General features: G+C 35.9%; 1 long non-coding RNA gene across 3 annotated transcripts; it reads right to left on the reverse strand.

Annotated features, from left to right (window-relative positions):
• Positions 1-482: 482 nt before the first annotated feature.
• On the reverse strand, positions 483-11,981 carry LOC130606568 (uncharacterized). Of its 3 annotated transcripts, none has more exons than XR_008974014.1 (7): positions 11,839-11,981; positions 10,218-10,264; positions 6,880-6,935; positions 5,457-5,562; positions 3,763-3,859; positions 2,597-2,713; positions 483-630 (listed from the first exon to the last, which is right to left on the reverse strand). It is a non-coding gene; the product is annotated as an uncharacterized LOC130606568 (long non-coding RNA). The 3 variants fall into 3 exon arrangements; XR_008974012.1 differs by having other exon boundaries at positions 2,597-2,797; XR_008974013.1 differs by having other exon boundaries at positions 488-1,295; positions 2,597-2,797.
• Between the last annotated feature and the right edge of the window lie 335 nt (positions 11,982-12,316).

A 12,316-nucleotide genomic window follows, 5' to 3' on the forward strand; every position in this document is an offset into this window, starting at 1 on the left:
AAACTGGCTGTAATCCAGCACTTCTCAACTCATAGCTAGGCTGACAGCACTGACTTTATATTAATCTTTATTTAAAGGAAATATGTGGAGACCTATTCCTAATTCTTATATGGAAGAGAATTTTTGATTACAAAAGCTTTTGAGTCAGGCCCACCAGCCACAGGGAATAATTTCTGAGTATTTGTTGTAGGATGACTTGGTACTGCTGACTGCAGTATTACATTCTGCTAATAACTTTGGTAACCCACAATAAGAAGAGATCAGACTGTCAATGCACAGTATTTAATGACATTGTGAAAAACAACAGTTACCCATTTTAGAAGAATGTTTTAACATAGCAAGAAAGCACATGAAGTTTACCTTTCCAAAATACAGAAATTTCAGCTATACGGAGAAATAAATTAAGAAAAATCTCAAAATTGAGTTATTAATTAAAATAACACTGTGCAAAATAAATTTGAACATAGCAAAATTAGCTACATTGAGTCCATATTAAGTACAAAATGCAAACTTAGACAAAGTAAACATTGCTATATTAACTGTATTATTGTCACTCTGTGTTGCCGTTGCTTGGTCTTCTCAGAGTTCCACTTCCAGTCAGAATCCATATAACATTTGGAATATCAATTCCTTAGTTAAAACCAAACAAACAGAACTGATAAATAAGTGGGGTTATGATAAAATGTGTTTTAAAGCAAAAGTTATACTGAAATACTTAGATGCTGACATGAGTTTGGATACTGTAACTGTTAAGAATCAGAATGTGCCTGGAAACTGTATATTGCTACAAATGGCTGTACTGGTTCAGTGAAAGGGCCTGTCTCACAGTCAGCTAGTTCCCTTAAAGCCTCTGATTAGAGTACCTATCAAAGCCTTTCTGGAATTCCAAACAGAATTCCAGTATATGGACTGGATCATCTTCATCTGACTCATTTCAAACAATTCCAGAAAGCCTGTAAGGAAGGTTTTCTTACCACAAAATCCACATTCATTCCCCACCAACCACTCTAAGCAGATCATGTTTTTCCAGGTGTCCACTAATTCCTACCTCATTTTTCTAATCAGTTTCTATTCACCTATCCAATAGCAGCTGGCAGTTACAAAAATCACCTGGAATCCTGTACTGGTTTTGGCTAGGATGGAGATAACATTCTTCACAGCAGGTGTGTGGTGCTGTGTTTTGGATTTCTGGCCAAAACAGTGCTGATAACACACCAATGTTTTGGTTGTCAAAGGTGCTTGCAAAGCATCAAGGCTTTTTCTGCTTCTCACTCTGCCCTCTCACAATGAATAGGCTGGGAATGCGAAAAAGACTGGTAGGGGACACAGCAGGGAGAAATGATCAAGAGGATATTCCATACACCATGCTCAGCCATAAAAAACTGGGGATACAAGTAGGTGGAGTTGGCTTCTTAGGTGGTTGTTGGTCAGCGACTGGCTGAGCCTCTGCCTAAGGCTCAAAGTGCTGATCAATTGTTTTGCATCACTTGTTCTCCCCTCTCCCCCCCTTTCCCTTAACTGTCATTATAGTGACCAATGAGTTTTCTCACTTTTGTTCTTCTTATTTTCTAACCTGTCCAGCTGCAGGAAGGTAAGGGCAGCAAGCAAGCAGCTGTGCTCAACACACAGCAAAACCTTAATTTTTTTTTATATATATGCATATATATATATATACACACACGAGAGAATCACATTTGCCACCCACAGATTTACAGGTTCCAAATGAAGCTTTATGGGAGAAATCACTACTATCAGTAATTTGACCTCTTCTTCTGGAGGTCCCTAGGACCAGGTGTTGCTCGTGGAGGTGCTGTAAAAGATTGCTACTTCCATGGTTTTATGGTGTCAGTTATTCCAGAACTTGCATTCCAAATAGATGCTATGCTGTGCTGTGTGCACACGCAGATGCCCAAGGAGAGGATATGATACGGATTGCAGTCTCTCCAGTTTCTTGCACAGTGAGCACTCAGGCAAATAATACCTTAAGCTTCTGTACAATGTACCCATCTTCAGTGTCCTTTTCACCCTGATGATTGTAAACGCACTCTGAGAAGCTTAGAAACATACACAGGAAGCTACTGGAGAAAGGGCAGTAGTTAACTGAAGATGTGAAAAGATTTAATAGCTGAAACTTACTGGAAACTTGCAAGGAGAAGAAAGACTACTTGTCTCTGACGCATTATTATTTCTATGTTACTGTACAATTCCTCCAGGAATCAGTAAGTATAAATTTCTTTGCTGCTGGCATTCCCACAACTTATGTTTCACCAGTTATATCACAAACAGAAGATTCTGTTTTTTTCTAATACATGCTTGATTTTAGTTTACTCTCACTATGTAAATGATACTATGCACAAATGAGAAAAGAATTTTTAAAGAAACCGAGCAATTACTAACACCTTCATGGAAGGCAGCCATTTTGAATTCCCATTCCTAAACTGGATCCTGCAAAAGCTAAGGGGAAGAAAAACTCCAACTCTCCTTAATACCTCAAAGTTCTTTGACCCATATACTCCTTAATATTTCACAGACTAACAAAATTGTTATCTATATTTTTCTATACACGTTTGTGTGTATGCATGTATAAGCGAATTACCTCTGAAAGCTGGATTTGCTGCTGCTATTTTGTGTACAGTAGTGGTAACTTCCTCAATATTCATATCTCTTACACTGTTCAAAAATTCAGCAGTGACGTTGTCCTCATATGCCGTTTCTGAAAAGCCAGTTGAAAAGTTTTGAGCTTTGTCTTCTTCATTTACTGATAAGGGCTGCCTAGCTGATCGGCTGCTTGAACAGTCTTAAGAGAAATATTGTTGTTCAGTAAGAGAAGATTCTGGGGAGGTTTCATTACTTATTTCTCTAAATAAGGCTTTTCAAAACAAGCATTTCCAGTCTGGCACAGCTACATTGCTGGTAAGGTTCACATCTGACTTTGCTACAACTGAGAGTCAGGAATGCTTTCCATTTACAGAAAATCCTGGAGAAAAAGGGTGGGGAGGTGGGTGAAAACTATTATCCTCATGCCTACAAAAAGGAACTAAAAATTCCAAGTCTCACATATTGCAAATTTTTGTTACAAGCATGGTATTAACTGAGGTTTTCAAAAGCTCAATTTCCAGGATAAAAAAAGAAAATTGACACTGCACAGAAAGAAAAAAGAATAGCATTACGGGTATCTTACCTCTCCAATCATTCGATTGTACTTCCTATACTTGAGGAAAATACCTATTTGTTTATATCAAAAAGGAAGTGGCCTCAAAGAAATACAAGATTCTTTGAAAAATTAATCAGAAGTACCAATACCAAGTAGCTGCAATTTTCAGGTATTAAACAGGTATTGATCAGACTAGACCTGTACTAAGCCTCTTTCCACCAAGAAGGGAAAGAAATGGTGGTGTGGGGATGAGCTTTGGGGTAAAAAAGCCCCCCAAAACCAAAAAAAAACAAACCCACTGACACTCTGAAAGCCTCATTAGAAACAGTTGCCTCTGGACAGAAGAAATTCAGAGTTGATACTAATTCAATTCCTCCCTAAATCCGACAGCTAAGTAGGATGAATGTTTTTGAATAGTCTGCCCTTTCTAACATTTGTAGTGGTTGGGAAAAACAAACCCAAAACGATTCATTTATTCTACTTGACCCTGGTTTTATTCTGCTCTTAAGCTCTGCTTTCAGAGAAGCAGGAAAAAAAGGCTTACTAAAACCTATGCAAGGTTCAGTGTTGAGATTAAAGCACATGCAAGATTGCAAAGCTAACATTACCTGTGTCAGAGTCACTAATATCTGCTGAAGTCAGGTCAGACTGTTCTGTGGAATATTCCAATGCTGCTTCTCCATTATGTTCAGTATCCAAGAGGTCCTATGAGTTTGGAAGAAAAATTGTGTTCCAAATTTCAGCAAGACAAGCTCTTGAAATGATGAGCTACTACATTTCTAATGATCACAAACCAAATAAAGACCAGTATTTCCACCAAATCTGAAAATCAAGTATTTCTTTGAAAATCATAAACCTGGTAATGAACTTCTATGTATACACTGCTCACAGTATGTCTCTGCATCTGAAAAAGCACTGTATTAAGGCCAAGAAGTGACACTTTATAGAGCTTAATTCTCAACCTGTCAGATCTAAAAAGGAAGTATTTTACACTCAGAATAAAAGACTTAGTTAAAGAATTACCAGCTGAATGAGAACAGTTTAGAATACAAAAAAAAAAAAAAAAAAAAAAACACACAACAAAAAAAAAAACAAAACCAAAACACCCCAACAATGTGGGAAAAACATTTTATTTTTCTACAACTAGCAGGCTTCTTTCCATATGAATAAACCAGCAAAATCCTAGATGGAAAAAACAACAGGAATAACATGAAAGTAAGCTTAACCGGGAAGTAAAAAGCAGTACATGAGAACTAAGGCATGGAGTAAGTACTACTTTTGGGGCAGAAAGAAAACAATCAAGCAAAGATGGAATATGGGGAACAAAGATAAACTTTATAATAAATCCTGAACTAAGAAATGTTCTTGAAGACAAAAGAACTATAAACCAGTGGTTCGGTTTTTTTTTTCTTGAAGTGTCACCTCTCTGATTCTCTCCAGGTTGTTGGCTGGTCCTTACCCTCATTTGGCATTTTCCACCTCAGCTTTTTATCTACTTTTTTACTTAAATGGTAAGCTTTAACAGCAGAAGTAGTTGTTGTGGTCAATGAGAAGTCTCTTCAACTCTGACAATTCTGCAAGAAATGCTGGGAGGGATAAGGAACAATGTTTCCTATGACAAAAATGTTGAATAGATGACCAACATGAGGAAAGTGCCTCCCATCCCTGTTGACAACAGGGGAATGAGCAAACAGTAATTCCAGGAATGGAAACTGCAGAGATTATGTTATAACCAAATGTGAACTGGAGGAATAGGGAACCTAGGTGGCAACCCTTGCAGTGGGGAAAAACTTGTTTTCTAATAGTGGAGGAAGAAAGAAACCTTAAACGAAACAGTTCAAAGAGTAGGATCAAAAATGGTATTAAAAAGATGCTTGATTATGTGGTGAATGAAGTGAAGGCTGGGAATGGAAATGAGATACAGAACAAGAGTGTCAGGGAGGTCAGCAGAGATGAGAAAAGCTGGAGTTAGAATTGAAAAGGGACAAAAATAGCAGAAGAACTTAGATGTAAGGAAAACTATGCAGAGAAGAGACAAGAAGATTTTTAGCTTCTATTAAAAAAGAAAACCTAAAAACAAAAGCAAGCACATTTGAACAGAAAGCATTAAGACTCTTCAACAGAAAAGCTTACGTTTATCCTATCATCACTCCAAAAATTTGAGTATTTAATAGGCAAAACTTACAATACAGTCTTAACAGCAATTTTAATTAAACTATCTGTAATAGTAAAAATGCATAATCACAGAAACCTAAGAAATCTACAGATTAGTAGAACAAAACCAAACCAAAATCCACTTTACTTTGTTCGATGCAGCCTGCTGATGATATTCCACCAGTGCATCTGTAAGTCTGTGTAACTTTTAGGATAAATGAAGCATCATCTTCATTCAGTATCTCAAAACTTTGCTAGGAAAACAAAACAGCACAGAATGTATTTTTCAAGTATCACCATGTACAAACAAAACCTGCAGAAACCTCATTTTTTATGTCTCTATCTACAAAGCAGATACAGCTTTTACTTTTAATCCCATCAACTAGGGTTAGGGAGGTGGAATGGAAGAGGATATTCACAAAGGAAACTGCAGCTACCCAATATATTCCTTTGAAGAGGAACAACCCAAGAATATGCCTGGAAATCCCTACAGTAAAATGCTTTTCCTTATGTAAGGGAAGTACCTATTCCCAAAATACCCAATACCTGCATATAAATGAAACTGTACAACTTCCCTGAGGCAATAAATCTATAACCCATTTCCTTGGAAAGGAGCAAAAAGACAGAACACTGCTGAATTTAAAAATATATGACTCTGTGCCTCGCCTTATACTGAACCTTTTTCTTCTCAAAATGCCTAAGGAAAAAGCAGTCTTTGAAACTCTGAAGCTCTAGTAGGGGAAAAAGTTGTAGAACCAACAGCCCTCACAGAGAGTACTATATGCATCATCCTCTTGCCTATACTAACAAAGTTCTGCTGAAAACACTTCCACTGGGCACAACATAACAGAACTACAGGTCTGTCCTACCAATTCAAAGTCTTCTGGATTAGAAACAAACACTTTCCAACACTCTAGACAATAGAAAAAAGTAATTAAAAGCTATAATTAAGTTTATATGTAACAGCGTAACAAGGATTATGTTCTTAACACTATTAGTATTTATCGCTCCTGGATCACACAACTTATATTTAAATAAGATTCTGTCAAAAACTGGGTGGAAAAAGATGATTAAACTTGGGTAAGGATATCTTTGCTATCAGGGAATAAAAGAAATACAATTATTTTAATGACAAAGCTGGACATACTGATTTTCACAAATAAAAAAGCATACAGCATAGATAATTATTGAACAAGTGGAATTATTCCAAGATATGAACAGCAAGTCCAAAACAAGATACTTGTAATATCACTTCCCACTGCATAAGAAACTTGTTGCATCCAATAACAGAAACACATAATGTAGCTTTAAAAAAAAAAAAAAAGCTGACAATAAAATACCTCAGCTCTGTTTGTATATTGGCATTTTGCACTCCAGGTAACAATCCCACTTTTGGGACAACATTGTGAATCCTGTCGTCCGACAAAACATGTTGTTAGATTAACAGACTGCCTACATTTTGGCTTTTGTTAACTGCTACATTGTAAATTTAGTAATTCTGTGATTATTCCTCCACCCCCACCCCCACCCCCACCCCCCCCCCAAAATACATTGCAAGATTTAACACTCACCAAATAACTCAATAGTTCTTCTTGACTAGTGAATTCTCCAGGATTTGCTGTAAGTTCTTGCCTTTCAATTAAAAAAAAAAGTTCAGAGATCTATTATGTGCAGTAATTATAACTAAAGTTAAGCAGTAATTATTATTATGGTTATTCTAGATTCTTGCTCTAATTAAATCGTGTGTGCTTCTATGAAATTTGTACATGTGTTTTCGTGACAAAGAAGGAACTTGTTCTTGACAGTTTTGCTTAGTAACTTGCAGCTAATTTATTGTCAATAATATTAGTTTGAATAAGCAAAAGCAAACATGATGCCAATCATACAGAAAAGTAATTATTTCCCCAACTATTTGTAAACTGGAGCAACCCATTAATGGGAAAACATTACCTCAATTTCCTCATTGTCTTCCTGCAATAGTTTAGTGGTCTCATACCTTAAGATAGAATGAATAAATAAAAAAGCATACAGTTGGTTGAGCTAAATAATCAGTTAATAACTGATTATCAGTTTAAATTCCTGCCGCACTACTACAGTAGTTCTGACACACCCTCAAAGGTTACATATTATTTCCTTGCAAAAATCCTAGTGGTCCCAGATATCATTGTAAAAATTATCTATAAGGTTTGGGGATTTTTTTAGCATGATTAGCTAGCATATAAATTCTAAAGCCCAGAATTAAGAAAAAAGTTTGACACTGGTAGTAGAAGCTGTAAGCTTTTGGTAAATTTCCACTTTTATCAGGTAGCAGCAAACAAGCAAAAGGTGTTAGCCCTCCATGTCTGGGAGAGATAGTACTGATTAAAAGTTAAGAAACATTTTAAGAGAACGTTATTATAGCAAATCCAAAGAACTAATTGTTGGAACAAAAATCTTTAGGTTGATGTGTGTACTTCCCTTACTCAATGCTTCCCTGTGGTTCCTTGTGCTGCACAAAGATGATTGGTGTTGGGAGATATCACCCTCACACAAAGGCTGATAGTTTTAACTAAATTCACAATACTGTTATTTCTAAAGATGTTTACAAGCAGCAAGCACAGTTTCACCAGTTTAGGACTGCACACAATACTTGTTATTGTTTCTCCACAAAATCTTTTGTAAAGAAGGACTCCAATTGTTACAGCTATTTACTGATTATCTTTTCCCTCTAAAATCAGTTCACATACCACCCTAATTATCTGAAATGAACCCATAACAGAGGGGTTTTTAAACCACGCTGGAACATTCTTTTTGAACTTGCAATACATGAGGATTATACCTTAAGGATACACAGTTAAATATAAAAACTAGTTGCATCTAGAGCAAAATCTGAGGTCACTTTACATGTACGTTTTCTGCTGAGGAGTTTGCAGCTGAGCACAATTTCAGAGGACAAACATTTTACTATTATACACTTTTTCCTCACAGCATACCCTTGCAAATCCAATGTAGACAGTTACCATCTACAACATTTTCCTTTGATTAAATTTAAAGGGGTTTTGGGGGGTAGACTTTTTGTTTGCTTACTTTTCTGAGTTGTAGTCTTTGCTGCCCTCTTCATCCATGTTGCCTTTGCTGCTTTCAATATCTCTATTAAGTTCAAACTTCTCATCTGGTTTTGCCTGTTCTTTCCGACTTTTTTCCTGCTTCTCTTGAACATTCCTTCCATCTAAAACAATAAAACCAGTATATTTAGTAATGGTTTTCCAATACTTTAAAGTATTCTTTTTTCTATGATTCTGTGTTTCTATGAAACACTGGGATTATCCTTTTCTCTGCCACAGGCACCCCATCTGCACATTGTGCAAATTCACATTCTATAGAAGAACATATTTATAGAAGCTATAAACAGGCACAGAGTAAATAATTGATGCATTAGTGAAAGTTAAAAAAAAATGAATAAAAAATGCACTCTCCTACCTAGAATAGGGTCTGGCATTCTTCCATCCTTTACTTTACAGCCTTTTTTTTCTTCATTACTAAGTGATGTATCCACATGCTGAACTTTAGCTTTTGAAGGGCTGTCATCTGCATCAGGATCCAAAAATATGCTTGAAATGTAGCACAATGGCCATTACCTTGGTAGAGCAGTGGTCTAAAACTGCACTTCAGTTTCAACTAATTCTTTCTGTGCACTGTTAGTTACAAGCATTTAGAATAAATTTATAAGCATTATTATGGGGGAGCATATTAAATATGAAGTAACCATTAATAACAAAGTTTTAAATATTTTATACCCTTGCACAATTGCACACATAAATTTCTTAAAAGATGTCAATATTAAAAATACATTAACATAATTTGCACATAAATATGCACATAATGCAAATATAAAATATTGCGCATAACTAAATGCAAAATGTGACAGTATATGGGTCTTCTTTCAGATAAGCATGACATACTGAGCTTCAACACAGTAACATTGTGAACTCTGTGTTGAAACAAGACATAGCCAATGCACATTAAGAGACCATGCCATGAAACATTGCTTAACAAGCAGGATGTTGTCAGACACTGAAATTGATGGAGAAAACAAATTTGATGTATACCATAAGGAACACTAAGCCCCTGAGTAAGCTTATGAATCAGAGTGGTAAGCAACCAAGAAGTAAGTCAAGAAACATAATTTGAATAGGATTTCACATTTCAAAACAGTTTGCTAGGTTCCAAATTTATATTCTTCCTCTTTAGGGTATGACACTACTAATTTAGATCATTATAGAAGTAATCTTCCTATAACTTCTATTGAGCTATTGTAAGACCTTATTTATATACTAATATACACTAGAATTAAGTACATTAGTTTTAATTCAAACCATTTTTTATGCAGGTCTGAGAACGAGAGTCTTCTAGCAATTTTTAGCCATTTCCTAAAATAGCACACAATTGTACTGACTGTACATCTGGATGACACTGTACTACGATAAGTTTTGAAAGGTTAAACTGAGTGGAGAAGTCTCACAGATAATGCTTTAAGAATTCTGTCTGGCTTTCTGGAGCGCAAATTAAATACACACACAGAGTTCCAACCTGCTTTTTTTGTCCAGTTTACCAATATACTCATGAGTATTTGGCACTGTAGGGACTACGGCAGTTACTAGATTAAAAAAAGCATTGGTAAAGGATCCCGAGAATGGAAAGAGGGAGACAGAACAAAGCCATATAAACCAGATGTCTTCAGTTACGTTGCCTGTGGAAGAACTTCTTCATCCATCAGATTTTCAATTTAAGCTGTACAAAATGCAGCTTAGAATATAAGCACATACAATTACTGACCAAATCTTTCAACTTACCATTAAATCAAGCTGATTTAGATCAAAGGGAATTTACCCAAATTAGAAACGTACAATTTACATCCCACTGAGCACACTTACATTCTTGCCATCTCCTCCTCATTACTGGAGCATCTGTAACAATCTAAAAATAAAACCCATTTATGTTAGTTATTTTATGGATAAAATTATTCCATATGTATTTCATCAGAGTTAAATGTTTATATTTTTAAGGATATATGACCAGCAGGTTAAACACATGTCAATCCCTGAATGGATATTTGACAAGTCAGTAAGTCAGTTGCTACTATTAAGTTGTTGTTAGAGCTAATAAAAAACCCCAACAAAACCTCAAATAGCTGGTTTCAGAAAATATATCAGTGAAATTAGATCACATAATGCATAATCTATTTAAAAGCTCCTTAAATCGAGGATGGATTTGCTATGGATGCAGTGAAACTTCCCAGAAAAACAAAACTGTCTACAAAACAGCATAGAAATAATGAATTCCATCTACATGAAGATAAATCTCAAGTAAAATATACAGTCTTGAGTCAAGAAGAACTGATTTAAGCAGATCAAAAGAAAAAGTTGTTGCCAATACTCAGATTTGGTTTTCTTTTTAAGCAGGGGTTAAAAATGAAGAATATGCAGACTGAATTTGATGATCTGAAATCTCTCCCTTCAAGAGCATTCGTTCTAGAAGACAGACTTGATCTTTCAACATTCCCATACTTCTTTTTTTTTTTTTTTTTAATCGAAAGAGAGTAGGATCAGCACAGGCTCTTATCCTTCAGCCTCACTGTGACAGTATATGGGTCTTCCTTCAGATAAGCATGACATACTGAGCTTCAACACAGTAACATTGTGAACTCTGTGTTGAAACAAGACATAGCCAATGCACATTAAGAGACCATGCCATGAAACATTGCTTAACAAGCAGGATGTTGTCAGACACTGAAATTGATGGAGAAAACAAATTTGATGTATACCATAAGGAACACTAAGCCCCTGAGTAAGCTTATGAATCAGAGTGGTAAGGTACACCTCAATAACAAACTTTGCCATCCTGTCCAGATAAAAGGTGGTAAACATTTCTAAATACTTTTGTGGGGTAAACATCAACAGAAAAAATTATGAAGATGTATTCAAAAGAACATGCTTCTACGTGTGCAGCTCTTCCCAGGAATTTAAGCTCATGGTGCTCCTGTGATCCCATGCCATTGCTGATAACCTCACATCCTTCTGCAAATTCCCACACTTCCCTCTGGACTAACAGAATTTTTACCTGTTTTTTCTGAGAATTGCCATAGGCTGTTAACAAAGCACAAACTAATTCCAAAAGTCATAAAGGTGGTTTCCTAGCAACAATGAAACAAGTTATTTTATGCACGCACACACAGCTGTGGGTAAAATATTAATATGGATATTTTGTGTTATTTTTGTACTCTAGAGTCATATTTCTGTAGACACAGGCAGCATGAGTATTATTTCAAACAAGAGAAATACTTAATGATGGCAGTGACCAATGGGAAATTGTTTCCAAAATAATCCTGGAAGAATTACGACAATTAAAAGCACTTGTAATAAAGATTTAAAAAGCAAGATTTTCCTACCATCCAAAGCATATATGCCCACCATAACAGAAATTACTTTCTTTATGTTCTCAGTAAATATAAAACTGGAATTCTTAATTCTGGAATTCTTAAAGAAAGGTACCTTTATTTGTTTGCGCCCTTCTTTCTTCTCAATTGTTAATGCAAGTTGCTTAACTTTTCTGTTCAGTTCGGAGCCTTTACCCTTAACTTCACCAGCTTCTGCTATCTCAGGATAATGTTGTTTCTAGAAAATAAAGAAATGCAAATCCTGAAGTCACACTTTATCCTACACAATTCTTTCCAGATCTAGCACAGCTAATGATGATGAGAGATAAATCAACTTTTACATATACATAGCAGAACTTACTAAAGTGATTATGTATAGAGTCACAGAACAATTTAGTGGACTGAAGCCAAATATTCTGCTCAAAGCAGGGTTGACACTGAATGCTGAACTGGTTGCACAGGGCTTTGTCCACCTGGGTCTTAAAAACCTCTGAATACAGCGACTCCCCGTCTCTCTGGGCAACCTGCTCCGATGTCTGGCTGCCCTCACAGTGAAAAAGAACTTTATGTCAAGTAGGAAACTCAGACTTATG

The sequence above is a fragment of the Pezoporus wallicus genome, unplaced genomic scaffold (genome assembly GCF_028554395.1).
Source record: "Pezoporus wallicus isolate ANWC-B61680 ecotype Strahan unplaced genomic scaffold, APGP_CSIRO_Pwel_v1 contig_749, whole genome shotgun sequence".
Lineage (NCBI taxonomy): Eukaryota > Metazoa > Chordata > Aves > Psittaciformes > Psittacidae > Pezoporus > Pezoporus wallicus.